Source organism: Carcharodon carcharias, chromosome 1 (assembly GCF_017639515.1).
Source record: "Carcharodon carcharias isolate sCarCar2 chromosome 1, sCarCar2.pri, whole genome shotgun sequence".
NCBI lineage: Eukaryota > Metazoa > Chordata > Chondrichthyes > Lamniformes > Lamnidae > Carcharodon > Carcharodon carcharias.
Genome location: NC_054467.1, coordinates 139,161,778 through 139,187,750, shown reverse-complemented (window position 1 = coordinate 139,187,750; position 25,973 = coordinate 139,161,778). Strand labels below are relative to the sequence as shown.

General features: G+C 44.9%; 1 protein-coding gene across 3 annotated transcripts in view; it reads right to left on the bottom strand.

Annotated features, from left to right (window-relative positions):
- Window positions 1–20,763, bottom strand: part of chrna9a (cholinergic receptor, nicotinic, alpha 9a) — a 79,885-nt gene extending 59,122 nt beyond the window's left edge. For 2 of the 3 annotated variants that reach the window (XM_041198517.1, XM_041198435.1), the window contains exons 1-2: window positions 20,309–20,763; window positions 5,684–5,781 (exon numbers count right to left, since the gene is read on the bottom strand). The gene's annotated coding sequence lies outside the window, so the exon portion shown is untranslated. Of the gene's footprint in view, window positions 1–5,683; window positions 5,782–8,732; window positions 8,922–20,308 lie in introns of those variants that run through there. The other variant, XM_041198473.1, reaches the window with a different exon arrangement.
- Window positions 20,764–25,973: the final 5,210 nt, after the last annotated feature.

Sequence of the window (25,973 nt, the reverse complement as noted above, 5' to 3'; positions counted from 1 at the left end):
CTGTTAGGGAGGGAGTTCCAGGATTTTGACCCAGAGATAGTGAAGGAACGGTGATCTATTTCCAAGTCAGGATGATCAGTTGCTTGGAGGGGAATTTCCAGGCGGTGGTGTTACAATCTGTCTGTTATCCTTGTCCTTCTAGATGGTAGTGGCTTTGGGTTTGGAAGGTGCTGTCTAAGGAGGATTGGTGAGTTCTTGTAGTGCATCTTGAAGATGGTACACACTGCTGCTGCTGTGCGTCGGTGGTGGAGTGACTGAATATTTGTGGGTGGGGTGCCAATCAAGTGGGCTGCTTTGTTCTGTATGGTATCAAGCTTCTTGAGTGTTGTGGAAGCTGCACTCATCCAGGCAAGTGAAGAGTATTCCATCATACTCCTGATAGTGCCTTGTAGATGGTGGACAGGCTATAGGGAGTCAGGTGGTGAGTTACTCGCCACAGTATTCCTAACCTCTGACCTGCTTTTGTAGCCACAGTACTTATATGGCTAGTCCAGTTCAGTTTCTGGTCAATGGTAACTCCCAGGATGTTGATAGTAGGGGATTCAGTGATGGTAATGCCATTGAATGTCAAGGGATGATGGTTAGATTCCCTCTTGTTGGAAGCGGTCATTGCCTGGCACTTGTGTGACACGAATGTTACTTGCCACTTGTCAGCCCAAACCTGGATATTGTCCAGGCCTTGCTGCATTTGGACATAGACTGCTTCAATATCTGAGGAGTAATGAATGGTGTTGATCATTGTGCAATCATCAGTGAAAATCCTCAATTTTGACCTTATGATTGGAGGGAAGGTCATTGATGAAGCAGCTGAAGATGGTTGTGCCTTGGACGCTACCCTGAGGAACTCCTGCAGAGATATCCTGGAACTGAGATGATTGACCTCCAAGAACCACAGCCACCTTCCTTTTGCTAGGTATGACTCCAACCAGCAGCGAGCTTTCCTCCTGATTCCCATTGACTCCAGTTTCGCTAGAGCTCCTTGATGCCACACTCGGTCAAATGCGGCCTTGATGTGAAGGGCAGTCACTCTCGCCTCACCTCATAAGTTCAGTTCTTTTATCCATGTTTGAACCAAGGCTGTAATGAGGTCTGGAGCTGAGTGGCCCTGGTGGAACCAAACTGAACATCAGTGAGCAGATTATTTCTAAGCAAGTGTCGCTGTTGATGATCCCTTCCATCACTTTACTGATGATGGAGAATAGACTGATGGGGTGGTAATTGGCCAGGGAGGATTTGTCCTGTTTTTGCATTCAGGACATACCTGGGCAATTTTCCACATTGCTGGGTAGATGCCAGTGTTGTAGCTGTACTGGAACAGCTTGGCTATGTAATGAAGAACAACTCTTGCTCCCACAGTAAAACAATTATCCCTTCCTAATATTTGATACAATGAACAATTTTGTTGCATTATGCTTTTAATATTAAAGGCAATGGAAAAGTTCAAATTGTTATTGGATTTAACTTTGGTTGTCCCTGGAAGCACAAAAGGACTTGAGCCAATGCATATCATGATTCAAATGGTTAATGTCTCATTAAGCCATAAGCATCAGCAGTAGCTCATTTGCTAGCATACTTGCCTTTGGTCACCTGTCTTAATGTCTTCTTTGATTTAGTGTCAAATTTTTGTTTAACTACACTTCTGAGAAGCGCATTTGGATGTCTTACTATGTTAAAAGGGCCTATAAAAAATACAAATAGTTATCATCAGTAATTGTCAAAATGTTTTACAAAGAAGTATCTTAAAGTGAACATATCCACAATTTTTCCCTGGGAATGTGTCAATATGGGGATATAGCTAATTCTGAGAGAGAAGTCAAGCACAGTTCCAGTTATTGCCAGAGAATGAAAAGTCATCTATGCTCAGTCAATAACTAGAAGGGGAGCAGGAATCCCAAATCAATGGAAGCATAGTTTTGTAAGGAACACTTGACAGAAAATTAAATGGCAGACAATAACATAATGCACAAGAAAGTCTAAAACAATTTGAAAATGAGAGAGAAAATCTTTTTGTGGGCAGTTTTGGAAGAAATTTCACTATGCACATGAAACTTTCAGCAATGTCATATCAACATATCATGAAGTGTTATACCACCATGGCATGTTTCCAGGTTGCCCCATTTCCAAAATTACAATAAACTGGATATTTGGAGTATAAAATGGCTCTTTTCAAAAACTGCCATTTTTCTATCTACTATCTCTCACTTTCCTGCTACCTTGTTAGTTTCTGTCTGCTCCTTGGTTGGTTTCTACCTGCCTCCTGGTTCCTTAATGCCTGTTGCCCCCAGTTGAGTCTTAATGCTCTGAAGGGTACAGTTTCTGGAAGAGAGAATGTGAGCATATAATTTTATATCACTTCTATTAGCAACTACATGGCCTTCCCCTTCCTATCACTCTAACCTCCTCCAGCACTACAACTCTCCAAGAACTCTCCATTCCTCCAACTTTGGCCTCTTGTCAAACCCCCAATTCCATCACGCCACCATTGGCAGCTGTGTCTTCAGTCATGTAGACCCCAAACTCTGGAATTCCACCCCCTAAACCTAATCACCTTTCTTGACTCCCTTTAAGATTGTGCTTAAAACTTCTTTAGCCCTAGAGCAGGGCTTGAATGCAATAATTAAAGCTGATATTCTACTGCAGTGCCGAGGGGGGGCTGCACTGTTGAAAATTCCACCTTTCAGATGAGATCTTAAACCAAAGCCTCATCTACCTGTTTGGGTGGATGTAAACAATCCTATGGCGCTATTTTTAAGAAGAGTGGTATCGTAAACCCAATCAGCATCACAAAAAACCGATCATCTAGTCATTCTCACATTGCTGTTTGCACATGTTTGCTGAGCACATGTTGGCTTTACTTTCCTATATTACAACAGTGACTATAGTCGATGAAGTACTTTTCAAAATGTAGAGTGCTTTGAGACATCTGGTAATCATGAAAAGCATTATATAAATACAAGTCCTTCCTTTTTAAAATAGCAAGGATAGAAATTTGATATGATCATGTTGAGTGTACTTATGATAACATTATTCATTGTACAGGCTTTCAAGAAATATCACTGGAGAATCAACCTGCCCATGACAAGTCCAGGGAACCCTGGATGTCAAGGGATATAGGGGATTGGATAAGAAAAAAAGAGACTTATGGCAGATAATGAAGACTGAAAACAGCGGAAGCCCTAGAGGAGTATAGGAAGTGTACGGGGGTACTTAAAAAAGTAATTAGGAGAGCAAAGAGGGGGAATGATAAAACACTGACCGGCAAGCTAAAAGAAAATCCCAAGGCATTTTATAAATATATTAAGGGCAAGAGGATAACCAGGGAAAGAGTAGGACCCATTAGGGACCAAAGAGGCAATCTGTGCATGGAGCCGGAGGTCGTAGGTGAGGTTTTAAATGATTACTTTTCATCTGTGTTCACGATGGAGGAGGACGATGTAGGTGTAGAAATCAGGGAGGGGGACTGAGATATACTTGAACAAATTAACATTGAAAGTAAGGAGGTATTAGCAGTTTTAGCAGGCTTAAAAGTGGATGAATCCCCAAGCCCAGATGAGATGTATCCCAGGCTGCTATGTGAGGCAAGGGAGGAGATTGCAGGGGCTCTGACATTAATTTTCAAATCAAATTTCTGGCCACAGGAGAGGTGCTAAGGAGACTGGAGGACAGCGAATGTGGTACCATTATTCAAGAAGGGTAGTAGGGACAAACCAGGTAGTTACAGGCCAGTGAATCTAGCAGCAATGGTAGGGAAACTATTGGAAAAAATTCTGAGGGACAGGATTAATCTCCACTTGGAGAGGCAGGGATTAATCAGGGGTAGACAGCCTGGCTTTGTGATGGGGAGATCATGTCTAACAAATTTGATTGAATTTATCAAGGAGGTGACTAGTTGTGTAGATGAGGGTAGTGTAGTTGATATAGTTTACATGGATTTCAGTAAGGCTTTTGACAAAGTCCTGCATGAGAGAATGGTCAAGAAGCTAAGACCCCGTGGGATCCAGAGTAATTTGGCAAATTAAATCCAAAATTGGTTTAGTGGCAGGAGGCAGAGGGTGATGGTCGAAGGTTATTTTTACGATTAGAAGCCTGTGACAAGTGGTGCACCGCAGGGATCAGTGTTGGAATCCTTGCCATTTAGACGTGAATAAAGGAGGCATGATCAGTAAGTTCGGAGATGACACGAAAATTGGTGGTGTCGTAAATAGTGAGGAGGAAAGCCTTGGATTGTAGGACAATATAGATAGGCTGAGCAGTGGAATTTAATCATGAGAAGCGTAAGGTGGTGCATTTTGAGAGGACTAACACAGCAAGGGAATACACAATGAATGGTAGGACCCTAGGAAGTACAAAGGATTAGAGGGACTTTGGTGTACATGTCCATAGATCCCTGAAGGCAGCAGCACAGGTAGATAGGGTGGTTAAGAAGGCATATGGTATACTTGTCTTTATTAGCTGAGGTATAGAATATGAGAGCAGGGAGGTTATGTTGGAGCTGTATAAAACACTAGTTAGGCCACAACTGGAGTACTGTGTACAGTTCTGGTCCCCACACTATAGGAAGGATATGATTACACTGGAGAGGGTGCAGAGGACATTCACCAGGATGCTGCCTGGGCTGGAACATTTCATCTGTGAAGAGACTGGATAGGCTAGGGTTGTTTTCCTTAGAACAGAGAAGGCTGAGAGGGGGTACCTGTAGAGGTATACAAAATTATGAGGGGCATAGATAGGGTAGAAAGAAAGAAACTTTTCCCCTTAGCAGGGGTGTCAATAACCAGGGGGCATAGATTTAAGGTAAGGGGCAGGAGGCTTAGAAGGGATTTGAGGAAAAATTGTTTCACCCAGAGGGTGGTTGGAATCTGGAAGACGCTGCCTGAGGCGGAGTGGTAGAGGCAGGAACCCTCACAATATTTAAGAAGTATTTGGATGAGCACTTGAAACGCCATAGCACACAGGGCTACGGGCCAAGTGCTGGAAAATGGGATTAGGGTAGATAGGTGTTTGATGGCCGGCATGGACATGATAGACCAAAGGGTCTGTTTCTGTGCTGTAAACCCTATGACTCTATGCTAAGGTGGTGTAGTCTAAAGTCTGACCTTCTAAGCCCAAATCTGTTTGAGCTCATCCTCCAAGACCATCAAGATAGTCTTCTCCAGTGAAAGTTAGCAGCCTCCCACTGACCATGCTGCAGCCACTGGGGTACTGCAGCAAAGGAACACTAGGATAAGCAAAGGCACACAGAAGCCAACATAAAGAGAGGATGATTAGTTTAAATTTTTGCGCAATATGGCATGAATTCATTTAAAATTTGGTTTGGAATTTTTATTTGCATTGACTTTTATTTCTGCATTGTGGTCAAGAAGACAATTTGATGGCTTTGGTCATGTGACATAATACCTCCTAATGTGGTTCAGTGTCATACTTTGTTTTAAAACGCCACTGTGAAGTGTCTTGGGATGGTTCATTACTTTAAAGTGCTTTGGAAATAAACGTTGGTGGTGGCGATAGAAAGACGTTAATGAGTGTGGGACTGTTGGTGAATAGGTTTTGAGGTTGTGATTGCTTGTATCACAATTTAAAGAGTTCTTCAAGTACAGCCCAGACAGAAAGGGGCTGTCTAGATTGCGACCTCCCATCCTCCTCCTCATACTCCTGCTTGTACTCCTGCTCCTCAACTTCTCACCTGATAGGTGTGGCAAGGTCTGTTGTTTCATGATGGCGAGGTTATGCAGCACACCACCACACACCTTGAGACCGACTTGGTTGTGTGTTGCAGGGTTCCTAGAAACATAGAAAAATAGGAGCAGGAGTAAGCTATTCATTATGATCATGGCTAATCATCCAACTCAATAACCCACTCCCGCTTTCTCCCCACATCCTTTGATCCCTTTCGCACCAAGAGCTATATCTAACTCCTTCTTGAAAACAGACAATGTTTTGGCCCCATTTACTTTCTGTAGCGAATTCCACAGGCTCACCACTCTCTGGGTGAAGAAATTTCTCCTCATCTCAGTCCTAAATGGTCCACCCCGTATCCTCAATCTGTGACCCCTGATTCTGGATTCCTCCACCATTGGGAACATTCTTCCTGCATCTACCCTGTCTAGTCCTGTTGGAATTTTATAGGTTTCTGTGAGATCCCCTCTCATTCTTCTGAACTCCAGCGAATATAATCCTAACCGACTCAACCTCTCCTCATATGTCAGTCCTGCCATCCCAGGAATCAGCCTGGTAAACCTTCGCTGCACTCCCTCTATAGCAAGAACATCCTTCCTCAGATAAGGAGACCAAAGCTGCACATATTATTCCAGGTGTAGTCTCACCAAGACTCTATAACTGCAGCAAGACATCTCTGCTCCTGTACTTGAATCATCTCACAATGAAGGCCAACATACCATTTGCGTTCTTTACCACCTGCTGCACCTGCATGCTTACCTTCAGCGACTGGTGTACGAGGACATCCAGGTCTCGTTGCACATTCCCCTCTCTCAATTTATAGGCATTCAGATATTAATCTGCCTTCCTGTTTTTGATACCAAAGTGGATAACCTCACATTTATCCACATTATACTGCATCTGCCATGCATTTGCCCACTCACTCACCTTTTCCAAATCACACTGAAGTATCTCTGCATCCCCCTCACAGCTCACCCTCCTACCCAGCTTTGTGTCATTTGCAAACTTGGTGATTTTACATTTAGTTCCCTCATCTAAATCATTAATATATATTGTGAATAGCTGAGGTCCCAGCACCGATCCCTGCGGTACCCCACTAGTCACTGCCTGCTATTCAGAAAAAGACCTATTTATTCCTACTCTTTGTTTCCTGTCTGCCAACCAGTTTTCTATCCATCTCAATACACTACCCCCAATCCCATGCACTTTAATTTTACACACTAACCTCTTTGTTGAAAGCCTTCTGAAGGTCCAAATACACCACCTCCACTGGCTATCCCTCATCAACTCTACTAGTTACATCCTCGAAAAATTCCAGTAGATTTGTCAAGCATGATTTCCCTTTTTCTCTCAGTTCCTTCGCCTCTGCTTCTTCCTCGAACAGAGGCCCGAACAATCCCCCTCCACCACCACTCTCCTCCGTCTGGCTGGACTTGTTCTCTCACTGAACAATTTCTCCTTAAACTCGTCTCACTTCCTCCAAATAAAAGGTGTGGCTATGGGTATCCGCATGGGCCCCAGTTATGCCTGTCTCTTTTTGGGGTATGTGGAACATTCCTTGTTCCAGTCCTACTCAGGCCCCCTCCCACAACTCTTTCTCCGTTACATCGATGACTGCTTCGGTGCCACTTCATGCTCTTGTCTGGACCTGGAAAAATTTATTAATTTTGCTTCCAATTTCCACCCCTCCATCATTTTCACATGGTCCATCACTGACACTTCCCTTCCCTCCCTTGACCTCTCTGTCTCAATTTCTGTTGATAGACTGTCCACCAATATTCATTACAGGCCTACCAACCCCCTGAGCTACCTCGACTACAGCTCCTCACACCCTGCTTCCTGTAAGGACTCCATCCCATTCTCTCAGTTCCTTCGCCTCAGTCGCATCTGTTCTGATGATGCTACCTTCAAAAACAGTTCCTCTGACATGTCTTCCTTCTTCCTTAATCGAGGTTTTCCACCCATGGTTGTTGCCAGGGCCCTCAACCGTGTTCGGCTCATCTCCCGCGCATCCGCCCTCACGCCTTCTCCTCCCTCCCAGAAACATGATAGGGTCCCCCTTGTCCTCACTTATCACTCCACCCGCCTCCGCCATTTCCACCAACTCCAGCATGATGCCACCACCAAACACATCTTCCCTTCACCACCCCCCCCCCCACCTCCCCGTCGGCCTTCCATAGGGACGGTTCCCTCCAGGACACCCTGGTCCACTCCTCCATCACCCCCTACACTTCTGCCCCCTCCCACAGCATCTTCCCATGCAATCGCAGACCTGCCCCTTTACTTCGCCCCTCCTCACCGTCCAAGGGCCCAAACACTCCTTTCAAGTGATGCAGCATTTCACTTGCACTTCCTATAATTTAGTCTACTGCGTTCCCTGCTCCCAATGCGGTCTCCTCTACATTGGAGAGACCAAATGCAGACTGGATGACTGCTTTGCAGAGCACCTTCAGTCTGTCCGCAAGCATGACCCGGACCTCCCTGTTGCTTGCCATTTCAACACACCACCCTGCTCTCATGCCCACATGTCCATCCTTGGCCTGCTGCTATGTTCCAGTGAAGCTCAATGCAAACTGGAGGAACAGCACCACATCTTCCAGTTAGGCACTTTGCAGCCTTCCGGACTTAACATTGAGCTCAACAACTTCAGATCATGTATTTTCTCCTCCATCCCCACCCACTTTCCGATCTCCCTTTTTCCAATAATTTATATTTTTTAATATAAATTTTTTTTAATATGTTTTTCTTTTCCCACCTATTTCTATTATTTTTAAATGCATTTCCATTCATTGTTTTATTTTAGCCCATTTCAATCCCTTCCCCCTACCCCATCCCCACTAGGGCTTTCTGTCACCTACTCGTCCTGATTTCTACCCTTAATGTCATCATTAGCACATTCCATAGCTAATATCACCACCATCAACACCCCTTTGTCCTTTTGTCTATGACATCTTTGGCAATCTCTTCTTTGCCTCCATCTATCACTGGCCCTCTATCTAGCTCTACCTGTCCCACCCCCCTCAACCAGCTTATATTTCATCTCATTTCTATTTTACCTTAGTTCTGATGAAGAGTCCAATGGACTCGAAACGTTAACTGTGTTCCTCTCCACAGATGCTGTCAGACCTGCTGAGTTTTTCCAGCTATTTTTGTTTTTGTTTCAGATTTCCAGCATCCACAGTATTTTACTTTTATAATTTCCCTTTTGTAAACTCAAGCTGTCCTGGCAGTGGAATCGTTATTTCAGCATGGTAGCGTTGCTTTCATTGTATGCATACTGCTCACGTATGTGTGGGTTGCTAATTTTAGTCATTAGCCATATGGTCAATGGATACCTTGCTCAGTGGCCATTCTTCGGTTTGCTCTGATGGCAGAAATACAGCTGGCCCTTGTGGGCTGCTGCAGAAAGAAGGCAACATGCCTATGGTCACGCATCAGCTGGATGTTGTGGAATGGAATCTCTTTTAGTTCCAGTACATAGCAGAATTGAAATCAACACCTGAGAAGCAGTCAGTAGCACCCTGAACCATGGGAAAACAGTTCTTGCTCCATCTGCTTGTCTGTGGAAAGAGGGAATGAAATTAAATTGTTTCTCTTTGAATAAAGATCCTCAGGGCCATCCCTGGAGTAACAATGGACTGCAAACTGCGAGATGTTGCTGATATATTCAGCACTAGCCTGGAGGGAGAAGGATGCACAAATGCTCATAGCCATTGGCACCATTAGCAATGCAGTCCTTACCCTGCTCTGAAGTTGGAATTGTGGCTACAGCAATTGGCAGATTTCAGTGATTACATTGTTAGTGAAGCAGAGACATCTCAAATATTGGGTTGTTGATGAAGTTCAGTTCGGAGAGTTGCCCCCTGAAAACTATGGGTCTATATAGCTTCCTGCTGAAAGCCCTTCTCCCCCTCCTCCTCCTCCAACAGCTTGTCCTACTCTGAATGGATTTATTTTGCCAGTCATGTTAAATTCCAAGAGGAAAGCCTGCTAAAGCACCCATGTCTAGGAAGAAACAGTTGCACAGAAACCTTGAAGTCAGCAACCTCCTACACCACTCTCTGTAGACTTTTGAAATTTGAAACTACTACGGAAAGCACCAAAACGTGTACAATTTGAGAAGAAATCAACCCAGAAACTAACCAGCAATTAATTGATAATCCTTTTTAAAAGTGCTGATGTGGGTCAGGGGAGGGGGCCTCCCTGATGCTGAATGTGTGTTCAACTGTGTGAGGTTCAGAGACGATGTTGGTTGGAGCACTGAGTTCTAAAGTGGCAGTGCTGATGTCACCTGATCACTGCATCATAAGTGTGGGCATGAGCTGCAGACATTATTGTGATGCCTTGTGGCACTTGTAATAATTGGGCACTTTAGGGCCTCTATTAGCCTCTGCGTGGGAAGGCCGTCCTCAACCGTTCCTGCCCCTGAATTAATCACTTAATCGGGGGAGAGTCAGGAAGGCTGTGGGTTCTCCGCTTGGTGCCTTCCCACCCACCTATATGGATCCCCATCCCTGCCTCCCAGCCAAATCCTGGCGGACAAGGGGGGCAATTAAATTCCACCCAAGGTGTATAATCTACACCAATGCATTATCACCCAAATAAGTAAAATGAAAATCTGCTCAAAAGTATCTTAGCCTGTAACTGACCATGGTAGTCATCATGCAGTTAAGAAAATTTTGGCAAACCACAGTGACATTAAAACTTATCTGATTTTTTTTCAGTGGGTGTTGGTGACTCATATGAGTGGTTTTTTTACATAGGGGTAGCACTTACTTTTCCATTTTTCGAACTCCGAAGGAAACAGTAAGCTGTGTTTAATGTCAGTTTCCTCCATTCCCTTTCCAATCTTCAAACCTACACAACTGTGTATAGTAAATCTTGAATCTCTGCTCAGTCAAGAATTTAGTAAGTATATCTCCTCCATCAGGGATGTCTTTTATCGTGATCAGAATAAAACAAAATACCCTGAAGTTCTGAGCATGTTGTTAGAAAATTTAACAAACTCTTAAGTATGTTTTACTAAATATCAATGGGTAAAACTTGCAGCTTTGTTCAGTATGTATAACAATCACTGATCCACTGTTGCCTGTTTGTTCATGGCTTTGTTACCTCTATTCCAAGGCACTTCTGGCTTGCTTCCCAAATTCTACCTTCTGTAAACTTGAGGTCATCCAAAACTCTGCCACCAGTGTCCTACCTCGCACCAAATTATGTTCAATTCTATCCTTGCGTTTGCTGACCTACATTGGCAATGCCTTGTTTTCTATAATTTTCAGCCTTGTTTACAAATCCCTCCATGGCCTCATCTGTCCCTATCTCTGTAATCTCCTCCAGCCCCACAGGCCTCCAAGATATCTGTGTTGTTTTAATTCTGGCCTCTTGAACATCCCTGATTTTAATTGCTTCAGTGGTGGTCATGCCTTCAAATGCCTACTAATGTTGATAACTGATGCTGTGCTTTTGAATGAGTTCACCAAGAGACAGCATGTAGAAAAGAAATAGGAGGGGGCAATGGATAGATCCCTTGAGAGACACTAGATGTGATGGTGTGGGAGCAGGAAGAGAAGACATTGCAAGTAATACTCTGGCTACGATTAGATAGAGAAGAATGAAGCCAGGCAGGGCAGTTCCACTCATTGGACAACAGTGGACAGGAGTTGGAGGAGGATAGTGCGAAAGGTAGCAGACAGCCTGGCAAGGCCAGCATTTGTCACATAGAATGCCATTTGTGACTTTGATAAGAGCCATTTTGGGGCAGGGGTTGAAACCTGATTGGAGGGATTCAAACATTGATTTTTGGGAATGATGGGCAGATATTTGGGGAGCAACAACATGTTCAAAGACTTTGGAGAGGAAATGGAGGTTGGAGATGAGGTGATGGCATACAAGGACGGTGGGGTCAAGAGTTGCTTTTTTGAGGAGGAGATGATGACAGCAGATTTAAAAGAGAGAGGCACAACACCTGAAGAGAACTGTTCACAATAATGGCCAACCTGGGGACCAGGAGGAGAAGCTGGGTGGTCAGCACATGATGGCAAATGAGTAAAATCTATAGCTTCATGCACTCATAGAAATCCACTGATTTGATGAAAGTTGATGGCTCATTCATATAATTATTTTCCTCCTGTGCGTAAAGTAATGAACTGGGCTGTACTGGCAAACATATTATTTATTATTTGCATTATACAAAAATGGTCAGTAAATTGACATACTTAGTAGAGGTAACCGCTTGCCCCTTGGAATAAGTTATTGGCTAAAAAGTTAATGAAGTAGTGACCTTCTCTTAACTGTTGTACTATTTCATGCAAAAGTTTATGGATCAGCTTATAGAATGGTGCCAGAGTGAATCACTTCCTTCTTATAGATAATTTCAGGGAGGTACTCAAATAGGATATTCTGTGTCTGTGGTTGAGTATCTGTAGGAAGGTTTGGATCTCCTACAGTGCAGTGGCTCAATGTAACACCCATACCTCTGAGTCAGAGGTTGAGTGTTCACTTCCTACTCACAGAGACTTGAGCAATAAAATCTAGGCTGATCCTCTTATGCAATGCTGAGGTAGTGCTGCAGTGGTGAAAGTCTCTTGAATGAGACATTAAACAAAGGCCCTGCCTGTCCATGCAAGTGCATGTAAAAGATCCCATGTCACTATTTGAAGAAGAGCAGAGGAATTATCGCCCGTGTCCTAGTCAATGCTAATCCCTCAACCAACATCACTGTTGAAAAGTCATTGACCTGAAATGTTAATTGTTTTTTTTATTCGTTCATGAGAGGTGGACGTTGCCGGTTAGGCCAGCCATTTATTGCCCATCCTTAATTGCCCTTGTTCATAGGGCATTTAAGAGCCAACTACATTGCTGTGGGTCTGGAGTCACATATAGGCCAGACCAGGTAAGGACAGCAGATTTCCTTCCCTAAAGGACATCTGTTTCTCACTTCACTGATGATGCCTGACCAGATGAGAATTTCAGCATTTTCTGGTTTTATTTCAGATTGCCAGCATCTGCAGTATTTTGCTTTTGTATCACTAAAAATCATATTATCCGGTTATTATCACATTGCTGTTATGGGACCACACTGTGATATGGTCACAAATTGTCTGTTGTGTTTCCTACATTACAACAATGAGTGCACTTCAAAAAGTCCTTCATTGAATGTAAAATTCTTTGAGATGTCCTGAAGTCATCAGTGACACTATATAGATATAAGTCCTATTTTTTTTTCTTACATTACTGCCATATGAACTCAACTTCCCAGTTTCTGTGCCAATCCTCCTCTTCATCATCTTTCAAAGTATATATTTTAAAAAGGAGAATCCTCATTGGAAAGCCGCCTACAAGTAGCATTACAGTTTTGTGAAATTTCTCAAACTTTAAACAGTCTTAAAGCTAAAACCCTCCATAAAAATTTGACAAAAGACCAATCCAAAGTTCTTGTTGAAGCCAATTTCTAGAGGCACAATAAAACAAAGCAAATAACTTATAAGATTCTAGCATCAGCATTCCTCAGCTGTTGTTCCCAATTACCACTATTTTCTAGTGCATAAATTAGATCAGTACATTCAAGGGCAGCAACGTCAGAATTTAGGATTGGTCTAAACTCATCATTTACCAGAACATATAAATGTAGCCACAAATGACAGTCAACTCTGAACTTAGATCACCGGGGAAGTGGCATTGAGAAAATTGTTGGAGCTGCGGGCTGACAAGTCCCTGGGTCCTGATGGACTTCATCCTAGGGTCTTAAAAGAATTGGTGAGTGAGATAGTTGATGCATTGGCTTTAATTTTCCAATATTTGCCTGATGTGGGAAGGTTCCATTAGATTGGAAAATAACAAATGTAATACCTTTATTCAAAAAGGGAGGGAGACAGAAAGCAGGGAACTACAGGCCAGTTAGCTTAACATTTGTCATAGGGAGGATGTCAAAAGCTATTATTAAAGACGTTATAGCAGGCCGCTTAGATAAATTCAAGGTAATCAGGCAAAATCATCATGTTTTGTGAAGGGGAAATCATGTTTAACCAATCTATTGCAGTTCTTTGAGGAAGCAACATGTGCTATGGATAAAGGATTCTTAGTGCTTAGATTTCCAGAAGGCATTTGATAAGGTGCCACATCAAAGATTATTGTGAAAAATAATAGGTTATGATGTAGGGGATAACATATTGGCATGGACAGAAGATTGGCTAGTTAACACGAAGCAGGATACATGGACCATTTTCTGGTTGGCAAAATGTAACAAGTGGTGTGCCACAGGGACCTGTGCTGGGGCCTCAACTTGTCACAATTTAGATAAGTAATTTGGATGATAATGTAAGATCTTAAGGTGTCTTAAGGGTGGATGTAGAAATGATGTTTCCTCTTGTGGGAGAATCTAGAACCAGGGGTCACTATTTAAAAGTAAGGGGTCACCCATTTACAACAGGAATGAGGAGAAATTATTTCTCGCAGAGGGTCATAAGTCTTTGGAATTCTCCTTCTCAAAGGGCTGTGGGAGCAAAGCCTTTGGACGGAATGGTATAGCCTCATCGTGGCAGGGGTAGGGTCATAAAATGCGTTAAGCCATTCAAAAGTCCACTGGGGAGAATTTTCTCCCTATCAGGCAGGCCATTCAGGAGCGGGCGCAGGCGGGTGCAGAGCCAATTGCTGCCCACGATCGGCTCCATGCCGCCATTTTATGTGGGCTGGCCAATTAAGGCCTGCGCAGCGTGAAACATGGCTCCCGAGAATAGCGGTAGTGGGCAGGCAGTGGCGGGAGTGCATTGACCACCGGTCCAATGGCAACCCGGCGGCCTGTTCAAATAACGCGCAGACAGCCTTGCAAAGGCTGTGCATCATGGCAAACAGAAGGACTCCCAGAGCACTTCTGGTGCGCAGGCCAGGCAGGAAGGTAGGGCAGCGGCACACTGTGCCCCTCGCTTTTCTGACGAGTGCCTAGCTGCCCTCCTGGAGGAAGTGGAAGCATGGTGGGAGGTCCTCATTCCTAAGGACAGGAGGAGGGGACACCCACATCTGACCAAACGTGCCTGGGAGGAGGTGGCAGACATAGACAGCTCCCATGATGCGGTGCGACGCACATGGGTCCAGTGCCACAAGCGTTTCAACAACCTCTTGCACTCAGGAAGCGTGAGTACCATGTTGGCAGAGGTCTCTTAATACAACAGGTAGGCTTTACTCCCAGTGCCCCCCACCCCCAACTCTGAGTGCAGTTACAGCATTGAATCATTCACGGCATGTGTCCCTCACTGGGTGGACCAGCAGATATTGCACATGCCTAGTTCACCCTGAGATGGTAGTGATGAGATGGGTTCTGCACCGGCAGCATGTGATAGACTGATACCCAGAGTACTGTTTTGGGGGCTACCTCAAGGATCTGCACCTAGGCATAGTGCTCGAACTGCAAAACATGTCAAAGTCAGGCTGCTGACATGCTGGAAGGGAAGCTTCCAGGTGGCAGGGCATTGATCTATCTGCTGCTCTTGGCATTCCACATGCTTGTGTGTCCTTGTTTTGCAAGGTTAGACTGTGTGATGGCAAATGTGATGGAGGCAGCATGTGGGCCGAGGGGGTCAGCCCTGGCTTCATTGAGTGTGCAGCAGCTGCAGGATGATAATTCACTGGAGCCCTGCAATGTCCCACTCAGGTGGGGGTGGCAGGGATGAGATGGCAATCCAGGTACAGGATGGACTTATTAATGGTCCTCTCTCCTTTTCATGAGAAGAGTGGATGCAGACTGGCGGAGGCCAGGTCCAGTTGGCCATAATCACCAGATACCAGCAGACGGCGGTGGAGCTGGATACACACCATATGCCCAGGTCAACCCATGGCGGTGAGGCTGGGGTGCCATGGGGAGGTAAGAGTGCCATGCACTGAGGTCACCATGTGTGTCCCAGCAGCTATCCCACGGTTGAATGTTCAGTGATTGAAGCTTCCAACATGGGTTGTCCATTGATTATGGAAGGATAAGCGCATATTGATCCAGGGCCAGGCATGCACATTGACATTGTCTCCACTTTAACTAATCAAATGTCCTTGTTCTTCCTTTCAGCATCACCGGAGCTGGACCGGGAGGAGGAGGCAGAGGGGACACCTCAGACACCTGAGGGCTCAGAACAAATGGAATCATCAGCTTCATACCATCTCTGCCGGGTAGGCACCAGTGCAGATATAGCACCTTGGTGGGAATTAGATCATCGGTTAGTGTCCCAAGGCACAGCGGTGAGGGCACTTCACACCCACTTCAGGTGCAGCTGGAGACAGAGAGTGCCCAGGGCGCCGGCAGTCGGAGGACTGCAGGGGACCAGGCACATGCTCAGAAGGTGGCTGATGATGTGCCTCTGGAGTTGTCCGTGAGGCAGAAGATGCTGGACATCCAGCGGTGTATGCGGGAGGATCTGGCGGAGGTACATGAGGCAATGCGTGGCATGGTCCCTGTGCTAGAAGAGTCCACGCAGAGCATCACCGATGCAATGAGCCTCATGGCCGAGAGCCACGCTTCCTCCATGGAGAGAGTGGCGACTCTCATGGAGAGGCTCCTCCAGGAGAACAATCAGGGCCCCCTGGGGTTGCGCTCGGACCAGCAAGCCCTCACAGCGGCATTGACCTCCGCCTGTCAGTGCCATGTGGGAGATGGATTGGGCACCAAATATCCTAGCTCAGTGCCCATCCATCATGTCAGTGCAGGAGCTGCCTGACATCTCTGCGGGGGCCTCTCAGGGCGCTCCGGATGAGGGTAGCAGCTCCTCCACCCCTCTGCCAGTGACCATGGGATCCGATGAGGCTGCGGTGACTGGGGAGATGCCAGCCGTGGAACTGGCCACTCTCTCCCAGGCGGGGCCATCACAGGTTCCATGGGCCAGAGTCATCGAGGTCATCGAGGCCAACAGGATAGCACAGTTAGCAGGCTATCTCAAATGCCAGTGCCAATGAGGGGGCAGCACCTAGACGTCGCACCCAGAAACATAAACTTAAGGCATCTTAGGCACACCACGGACTTCTCACTGGTGGTTTTATGTTGCCCCGCTATGAGTTGATGACAAATTGGTGTGATGCTGTTCCGTTCCTGCTTTATTTTTTTAATTCATTAAATGTTTATATGTGAGCATGGCTCAGGGTGATTCCTTACTTCTGCAGGTGGACGGGAACCCATGATGTTATGAGTGACTTGTTTGTCATCGAGTTTTATTGACAAGGCACATAGTTAATGTTCCTAACCAGGCAGATGTTGCTGTCAGGTATCGAGTATGGAGCCTGCAGCCCTGCTTGTGTTGGAGGTCCATCTGTGGTGGTTAGCTGAAGGTTTGTTGGATTAAGGCCTCCCGGGTGTCCCAGACTCCATGGAGGATGCTGGGGTCAGTATTTACCCTCTCAGTATTCTCCTGTGCGTGCTCATCCTCAGACTCACTACTGGACTCATCATGTGCAGCCGGAGCATCTGCGTCTACATCTTTCCTCCACTGCATCGCCCCTTTCCAGCAACAGATTGTGGAGAGTGCAGCATGCAACCACTATCAGCGATACACGATCTGGGGGGGTATTGGAATGTGCCCCCTGAACGGTCCAGGCATCGGAAGCACATCTTGAGAAGACCGATGGTTCTCTCTACCATCACCCTTGTGGAGGTGTCACTCCTATTGTACTGATGCTCAGCCTCTGTTCTTGGATGGTGGAGAGGCATCATGACACCTTCTAAGGGGGTAGCCCTTGTCACCCAGCAGCCATCCATCCAGCCGGGCTGGAACACCGAAGAGCCCCGGCACCTGGGAGTGTCTGAGGATGTAGACTTTGTGGGAGCTGCCTGAGTACCTTGCACAGACTTGTAGAATCAGCATCTTGTGATCACACACTATCTGCACGTTCAAGGAGTGGAATATTTTCCTGTTGATGAAGGCACCGGGTTCACCTGCTGGCGCCTTGATGGCCACGTGTACAGTCTATAGCACCCTGGACGCAGGAGACGTCAGCAATGGCCACGGAGTCTCTGGCTCGCTCTGTCTGGCTGGCCTCATCCCAGTGGTAGTGGATGAAGGTCAATACACGCCTGAACAGAGCGTCTGTCACCTGCTTGACACAAGTGTGGACAGCTGACTGGGAGACCCCACAAAGATCACCCACTGATTCCTGGAAAGAGCCGGAGGCTTAGAAGTTGAGGGCAGCCACGACCTTCAACGCCACTGGCATGGGGTGTCCACCCACACAGTTGGCGCAGATCTCAGGGCCTATCATCTGAAAAATGGAGTTCACTGTCTTCCTTGAGAGATGGAGCCTCCTTTGGCACTGCATTTCAGACATATTGAGGTAGCTGCTTCACCGCCTGTATACCTTGGCAGCAGGATTGTGGCGTCTTCTGTGGACCCTTCCGCCCTGGATTTCCTGTTGGCCCTGTGCCCCTTTTGCCTGCACCTCTCCTCCCAAAGGTGGCTGCCCTGGAGCCTGAATGTGGACTCCTGGCCTTCTCCCACATCTGGCCCTCCCTTCCTCCTCAGAGGAGGTGCCTCCAGTGGAGAGCACAACTCCTATTCCCAGGCTAAGGGAAGGCTTCCTGAAACCAGCAAGGCCCCAAAAATGTTTACTCCAGAGTTCGCACCTGAAGCCTGTTACTCCCATCCAAGTGAAGAGTTTTGAAGTATCCTTACTCACACAGGCAAGTAGCAGTAAGTTTAAGCATTAAATGCCTGACAAATAACACTCGCGACCCCACTCACCCCTCTTATCCCGCCTGTGGATGAGGTTTATAAAAATGCGGCCTACCCGCCTGCCCGTTGCACCCGTGCAACAATCTGAAGATGGTACAGGCCCCAAAATATCAGTGTCAATTACTGCCTCAAGGGCCTTAAGTGGCCCATTAATGGCGGGCGCGCATCAGAGATCATCGCCCGCCCACCGAAATAGCACAATGGTGCGTGGTGACGTCAGGACACTTGCCCGATGTCACCGTGCATCATTTTACGCCCCCACACACCAATGTAAAAATTCTGGCCACTGACTTTGGCGGGACTGGAAAATCCTGCCAGCAAGAGCGGCCGTAAAATTCCACCTTTTGTGTATTTTTAAGGCAGAGGTAGATAGATTCTTGCTAAGTAAGGGAGTGAAACGTTATAGGGGGTAGGCAAGAATATGGAGAAGTCAGAGCAGCCATGATCTTATTGAATGGCAGAGTAGGCTTACTCCTGCTCCTAATTCGTAAGTTTGTATGTATTGATCTTTATAGGTCACTTAGCTATTTAAGTTAATACAAAGCAGTCTTGAATCAGTGCAGAAGCAGGAACCTGAGCCATAATAGCCAGTTTTCCACTCACACTCATACTGCGAATTACCCCTTTACTTTATACCTGACTCTTCCAGGAGCTGGCTGGTTCTGCATCAAGGCTGATTTATAGCCCAGCCTCATCCCTGTCCCTCTCACCCAGAAATTCCAAGATCATCATAGTCCATAGCTATTTAATACAAGAAGGCCTACTATATAGGGAGACAAAAGATAATTTGCATTCGAGACCAGCGCAGGGTGCAGACCATGAATGAGGAATTGTAACTCCGGAAATACCAGTCCAGCCAGGAAAGCTGGTGCACAAATGTACAGATCTGAGCTGCCTCTTTAAAGAAATCCTGCTGCTCATGTGACACTGAGAATTTGGTCAGAGCATGTTCTGCAATACTGTCTTCTGCACTTCTTCAACTAACATCAATACCATCGCGTGCTGAGTGGCTTCTTTTTTCCACATGATTAGAAATAAATTACCTTGGGCATAGTTGTACTAAAGTGGATGAAAAACAATGAGCAACAGGCCCATACATTTCTAACACATGACCAAAGCATGCTAGGTATCTCTTCTTGTATGAGGACTCAAAGTTCTACTCTATTATATAAAACCTGCGTAGTTTTGTAGTGCAGGATGCTGTGTGGGCCAAGAGACACATTTAAAGTGATAAAAACAAAAAAACTGCGGATGCTGGAAATCCAAAACAAAAACAGAATTACCTGGAAAAACTCAGCAGGTCTGGCAGCAAAGTGAGCTTACATTGCTATATGTGTCTATGACGTTTTGTGGCTGATTGAGTGCCTGGATGTGAACAGAGAGGCAAAACATGGCATGAACATAGCCTGGAGCTTGAAGTAGCCTCTAGTTCAACCTTCCAATCAACTCTCAACCCTTTCAGCCAATGATGTCAAACAAGATCTCCACAAAGGGTTAGAAGGATTTGTCATTTCTGGGTGCAAGTTCAGTTCAAACCTGTTAATTTTAATTGTGAATCTATTGTCCAGCAAATAGAGGAGTTCTAAGATGTTGCAAGCTGAAGAAGCACATGTATTGATATTCAAGTGGCCAAGTTACTGTCTCTCCTGTGTATCAATAAATTAACACCTATCATATTAGATTGTGGTGGAAGGATTTGCTGTGTGAGCTCCTTTTAAGTGTCAATGTAACAGCAGTTCCATTGTAAGTCGCAGCTTGAAGTTGTGCTGTGCTGAAATATGAACTATGTGCATGAATTGTAAACATTGTAAGGCTGTATGAATGTTTTGGATGGCATAGGCTAAAAGTTAACAACAAATAAGGAAACACTTTTTGATATTTAGAATTTGACATATATAAATATAATAGCTAAGAAAGCAGCTCAGATGTCTTACCTTGGCAGTTTTATTCAGAACTTCCATTGTCTTGTGCAGTTGAACGACGTCCTTTACATATTGCATTCACACTGTCAGTTGTTTGCTGCCATATTTGCTGTATTGGTGATATTTTGGAGAGTGCCCTTTATGGCTGGAAATGACAGCTGAATTTACCTTCACTCCCAGCAGCATGAGCTCAAGCTCAACATAAGTAATTCTAGCTGTGCATGACCATTGATCAGGAATCTTTCAGCTCAAAACTTATTTCTCATATTACAATTGAGAATACAACAATTAGAATGGATCCAGGGGTATCTAAATGAGTTTCATGTGAAAACTGCAGTAGGCAGCTTGCTGTGCTGGTTGGAGTTCACAAAATAAACAAAACACACCAAATGCAGATATCAAATGTGACCATGAACGTGTTCACAGGAAATAGTCACAAACCATTAATAATCCAAGTTTACATGTAACAGTAATTTCTATCATCAGGAAACTATCTCAGAAAATGAATAGTTAAGGCACTTGTGATGTCAATCCATCGCCCATTGATCTATCTAGCCCTTTTAGGCAGATGTAAAACAATTGACACAAAATGCACCTCAAGGATTTCAACCCTGGTTTAACTGGTGCCAAACTCCAACTTTATTTCACCTCAAAAGGTGAATAAGCTCCATTTTCTATCTATGAATTTTTTGCAGAAAAAAATTACAATGTGTTGCACTTCCAAAGAACATTTGTCAGTTTTATCTTGGTGCTGAACACTGTGGCAGATGTTTCCTGTACAAGACAAGCATCTTCCTTTGTGGTCAGCCAGCTTGGCTTACTAGCGTTTCAACAATAATGTTAATTCACACTATTCACACAGATTAGCTTCTTTAACTATTAAGATCTAAGATTTATTCAAATAGCATTGGATTTAACTGAAACCCAGCTTGTTTTTCTGTCCACTTAACAAAAGACTGGGCTTTGTGCTCCCTTCACCCATCTGAAATATGTCCAAGAGAAGTTCCAACTACTGGTGCTCCAGCAGAGTCTAAGGCACCTTTTATATAATTTCCAGCTTTAGAATACAGTTCCAAAAATACAAACTCCATTCCTGTTTAACAGGAGTGTAAATCAGAGAAGCAAGTGTTTTTTGGCAGAGGCAAATGCAGTAGGAAATGCAGCTGGAAAGGGATAGTGGAGAATATATGTGGTAGGGGAAACAACGAAGCAGTTGGAGATGGTCTTGTTAGCGATCAAGACCCTGGGATTACAGAATCACAGTATCTTAATGGCACAGAAGGAGGCCATTCAGCCCATCGTGTCTATACTGGCTCTCCAAATTAGTATTATGACCTAGTGCCATTGCCCTGTCTTTTCCCCGTAACCTTGCACATTGTTTCTATTCAAATAATCATCTAATGTCCCCTTGAATGCCTCGATTGAACCTGACTCCACCACACTTCCAGGCAGTGCATTCCCAAACCACTTGTTGTGTGAAAAGTTTCTTCTCATGTCACACTTGCTTCTTTTGCAAGTCACTTTAAATCTGTGCCCTCTCGTTCTTGAACCTTTTACTATTGGGAACAGCTTCTCTCTATCTATTTAGTCTAGCCCCCTCATGATTTTGAACATCTCTATCAAATCTCCTCTCAGCTACCTTCTCTCCAAGGAGAACAGTCCCAACCTCTACAATCTATCCTCATAGCCGAAGTTTCTCATCCCTGGAACCATTCTTGTAAACCTCTTCTGTACTCTCTCCAATGTGTCCTACCTATAATGTGGTGCCCAGGGCTGTACACAACATTCCAGCTGAGATCTAACGAGTGTCTTATATAAATTCAGCATAACCTCCCTGCTGTTGTACTTTATGCCCCTATTAATAAAGCCCAGGATACTATATGCTTTATTAACTGCTCTCTCCACCTGTTCTGCCACCTTCAATGATCTATGCACATATACACCCAAGTATTTCTGCTCCTGCACCCCCTTCAAAATTTCACCCTTTATATTCTCTGCCCATGTACTCCCTACCAAGTTACATCACCCCACACTTCTCTGCATTGAACTTCATCTGCCACCTATCTGCTCACTCCACCAACTTGTCTATGTCCTCTTGATGTTCCACACCATCCTCTTTGCAGTTCACAACACTCACAAGCTTCTTATCATCCGCAAACTTTGAAACTTTGTGTCCCTTGCACACCAAAATCTAGATCATTAATATATATCAGGAAAAGCAAGGGCCCCACTGCCGACCCCTGGGGAACTCCACTACAAACCTTCCTCCAGCCTGAAACATATCCATTGACCATTACTCTCTGCTTCCTATTTTTCAGCCAATTTTGCATCCACATTGCTATTGCCTCTTTTATTCCATGAGCAATAATGTTTCTCACAAGACGGAGATGGAGACTTGAGAGAAAGAGAAATGAGAAATGTGGTCTCCTCTACATTGGAGAGACCAAACGTAAACTGGGCGACCGCTTTGCAGAACACCTGCGGTCTGTCCGCAAGAATGACCCAAACCTCCCTGTCACTTGCCATTTTAACACTCCACCCTGCTCTCTTGCCCACATGTCTGTCCTTGGCTTGCTGCATTGTTCCAGTGAAGCCCAACGCAAACTGGAGGAACAACACCTCATCTTCCGACTAGGCACTTTACAGCCTTCCGGACTGAATATTGAATTCAACAACTTTAGGTCGTGAGCTCCCTCCCCCATCCCCACCCCCTTTCTGTTTCCCCCTTCCTTTTTTTTCCAATAAATTATAAAGATTTTCCTTTTCCCACCTATTTCCATTATTTAAAAAAAAAACACCCCCACTAGAGCTATACCTTGAGTGCCCTACCATCCATTCTTAATTAGCACATTCGTTTAGATAATATCACCAACTTTAACTTTAACACCTATGTGTTCTTTTGTACTATTGTTGTTGACATCTTTTGATGATCTGCTTCTATCACTGCTTGTTTGTCCCTACAACCACACCCCCCGCCTCCACCTCTCTCTCTCTCTCTCTCTGCCCCCCCACACACACACCTTAAACCAGCTTATATTTCAACTCTTTCTTGGACTCGAACTCAAGTTCTGTCGAAAGGTCATGAGGACTCGAAACGTCAACTCTTTTCTTCTCCGCCGATGCTGCCAGACCTGCTGAGTTTTTCCAGGTAATTCTGTTTTTGTTAATGTTTCTCACAAGTTGGTTGTGTGGCACTGTATCAAATGCCTTTTCAAAGTCCATGTATACCACATCAAAAACATTACATTCATTGACCTTTTCTGTTACCTCTTCAAAACTCTCCAGCAGAATCACAGAATCACACTTTGCAGAAGAGGCCCTTCGGCCCATCAAGTCTGCACCGACATGTGAGAAACACCTGACCTACCTACCTAATCCCATTTACCAGCACTTGGCCCATAGCCTTGAATGTTATGACATGCCAAGTGCCCATCTAGGTACCATTAAAGGATGTGAGGCAACCTGCCTCCACCACCTTCCCAGGTAGCACATTCCAGACCGTCACCACCCTCTGGGTAAAAAGGTTTTCCCTCACATCCCTCCTGAACCTCTTGCCCCTCACCTTGAACTTGTGTCCCCTCGTGACTGACCCTTCAACTAAGGGGAACAACTGCTCCCTATCCACCCTGTCCATGCCCCTCATAATCTTGTACACCTCGATCGGGTCGCCCCTCAATCTTCCCTGCTCCAACGAAAACAACCCAAGTCTATCCAACCTCTCTTCATAACTTAAATGTTTCATCCCAGGCAACATCCTGGTGAATCTCCTCTGCACCCCCTCCAGTGCAATCACATCCTTCCTATAATGTGGTGACCAGAACTGCACACAGTACTCCAGCTGTGGCCTCACCAAGGTTCTATACAACTCCAACATGACCTCCCTACTTTTGTAATCTATACCTTGATTGATAAAGGCAAGTGTCCCATATTCCTTTTTCACCACCCCGCTAACATGCCCCTCTGGCTTCAGAGATCTATGGACACACACGCCAAGGTCCCTTTGTTCCTCAGAACTTCCTAGTGTCATGCCATTCATTGAATACTTCCTTGTCAAATTACTCCTTCCGAAGTGTATCACCTCACACTTTTCAGGGTTAAATTCCATCTGCCACTTATGTGCCCATTTGACCATCCCATCTATATCTTCCTGTAGCCCAAGACACTCAACCTCACTGTTAACCACCTGGCCAATCTTTGTTCGTTAAATATGATTTCCCCTTTAGAAATCCATGCTGGTCTTCCTTATCAACCCATATTTTTCCACGTGACTACAAATTCTATCCCATATGTAGAATAATTGTTTCTAGAATCTTGTCCACTGCTGAAGTTAAACTGACTGGTCTGTAATTGCTGAGCTTATCCTTACACCTTTTTTTTTGAACAAGGGCATAATATTTGCAATTCTCCAGTCCTCTGGCACCACCCCTGAGTCTAGAGAAGACTGAAAGATTATGGCTGGTGCCTCTGCAATTTCCACTCTCACTTCCTTCAATATCCTTGGATGCATCTCATCCGGTCCCAGTGCCTTGTCAACTTTAAGTACCAACAGTCTATTCAACATTTCCTCCTTATCAATTTTTAACCTTTCTAGTGACAGAGTTTCCTTGTCTGTCACCATGGCCTGGGTAGCATCAATCTCCTTGGTTAAGACGGATAAAAAGTATTCATTTAATACCTCAGCCACTGCTCCTTCATCCATGTGTAAATTCCCTTTTAGGTCCTTAATTGGTCCTACTCCTCCTTTTACCGCCCTTTTACTATTTATATGCCTATAGAAGACTTTGGGATTCCCCTTTATTTTGGCTTCCAGTCTTTTCTCATAATCCCTCTTTGCTTCTCTGATATGCTTTTTCACCTCCTCTCTGGACCTTCTGTATTCATCTTGGTTCTCAATTGTATTTTCTACCTGACACCTGTCATAAGTGCACTTTTTCTTATTTATCTTAAGTCCAATCTCCTTTTTCATCCAGCTCTGGATTTGTTTGTCCTACCTTTCCCTTTCGATGGAATATACCTTGATGTGCCCGCGCCAATTCTTTTTTGAAGGTAGCCCATTGGTCAGCTACAGTTTTTCCTGCCAATCTTTCATTCCAGTCTATTTGGCCCAGCTCCATTCTTGCAGATCACAGAGGTCACAGGATATTGCAATTTCTGAGATGATGACTGTGAGTATGTAGGAGAGTTTATGTGAAGAAGAGATTTCGGGAGAACAGGTGGGTAGTGAATTTAATGGAGCAAGGACCAGATGAACTGAGATTAGGGTGAAGAGTCATACAGTTTCTTTGAAAACAAAGAAGAAAGATGTACTAACATTTTTCTTGAGATCATCCAAAACTCTGCCACCCATGTCTTAACTCACAGCAAGTACCATTCCCTTATCACTGCTGTGTTTGCTGACCTACATTGGTTCCTAGTCAAGCAGTGCCTTGATTTTAAAATCCTCATCCTTGTTTTCAAATCCCTCCATGGCCTTGATCCTCCTTATCTCTGTACTTTTCTCTAACTCCAGAACCCTCTGAGATATGTGTGCTCCACTAATTCTGGCCTCTTGTGCACTTCACCATTGGTGGCTCTGCCTTCAGTTATCAAGGCCCCAAGCTCTGGAATTCCTTCCCTATACACCTCTCCACCTTTCTATCTTAGTTCCTCCATTAAGACACCCCTTAAAAACTTTTGG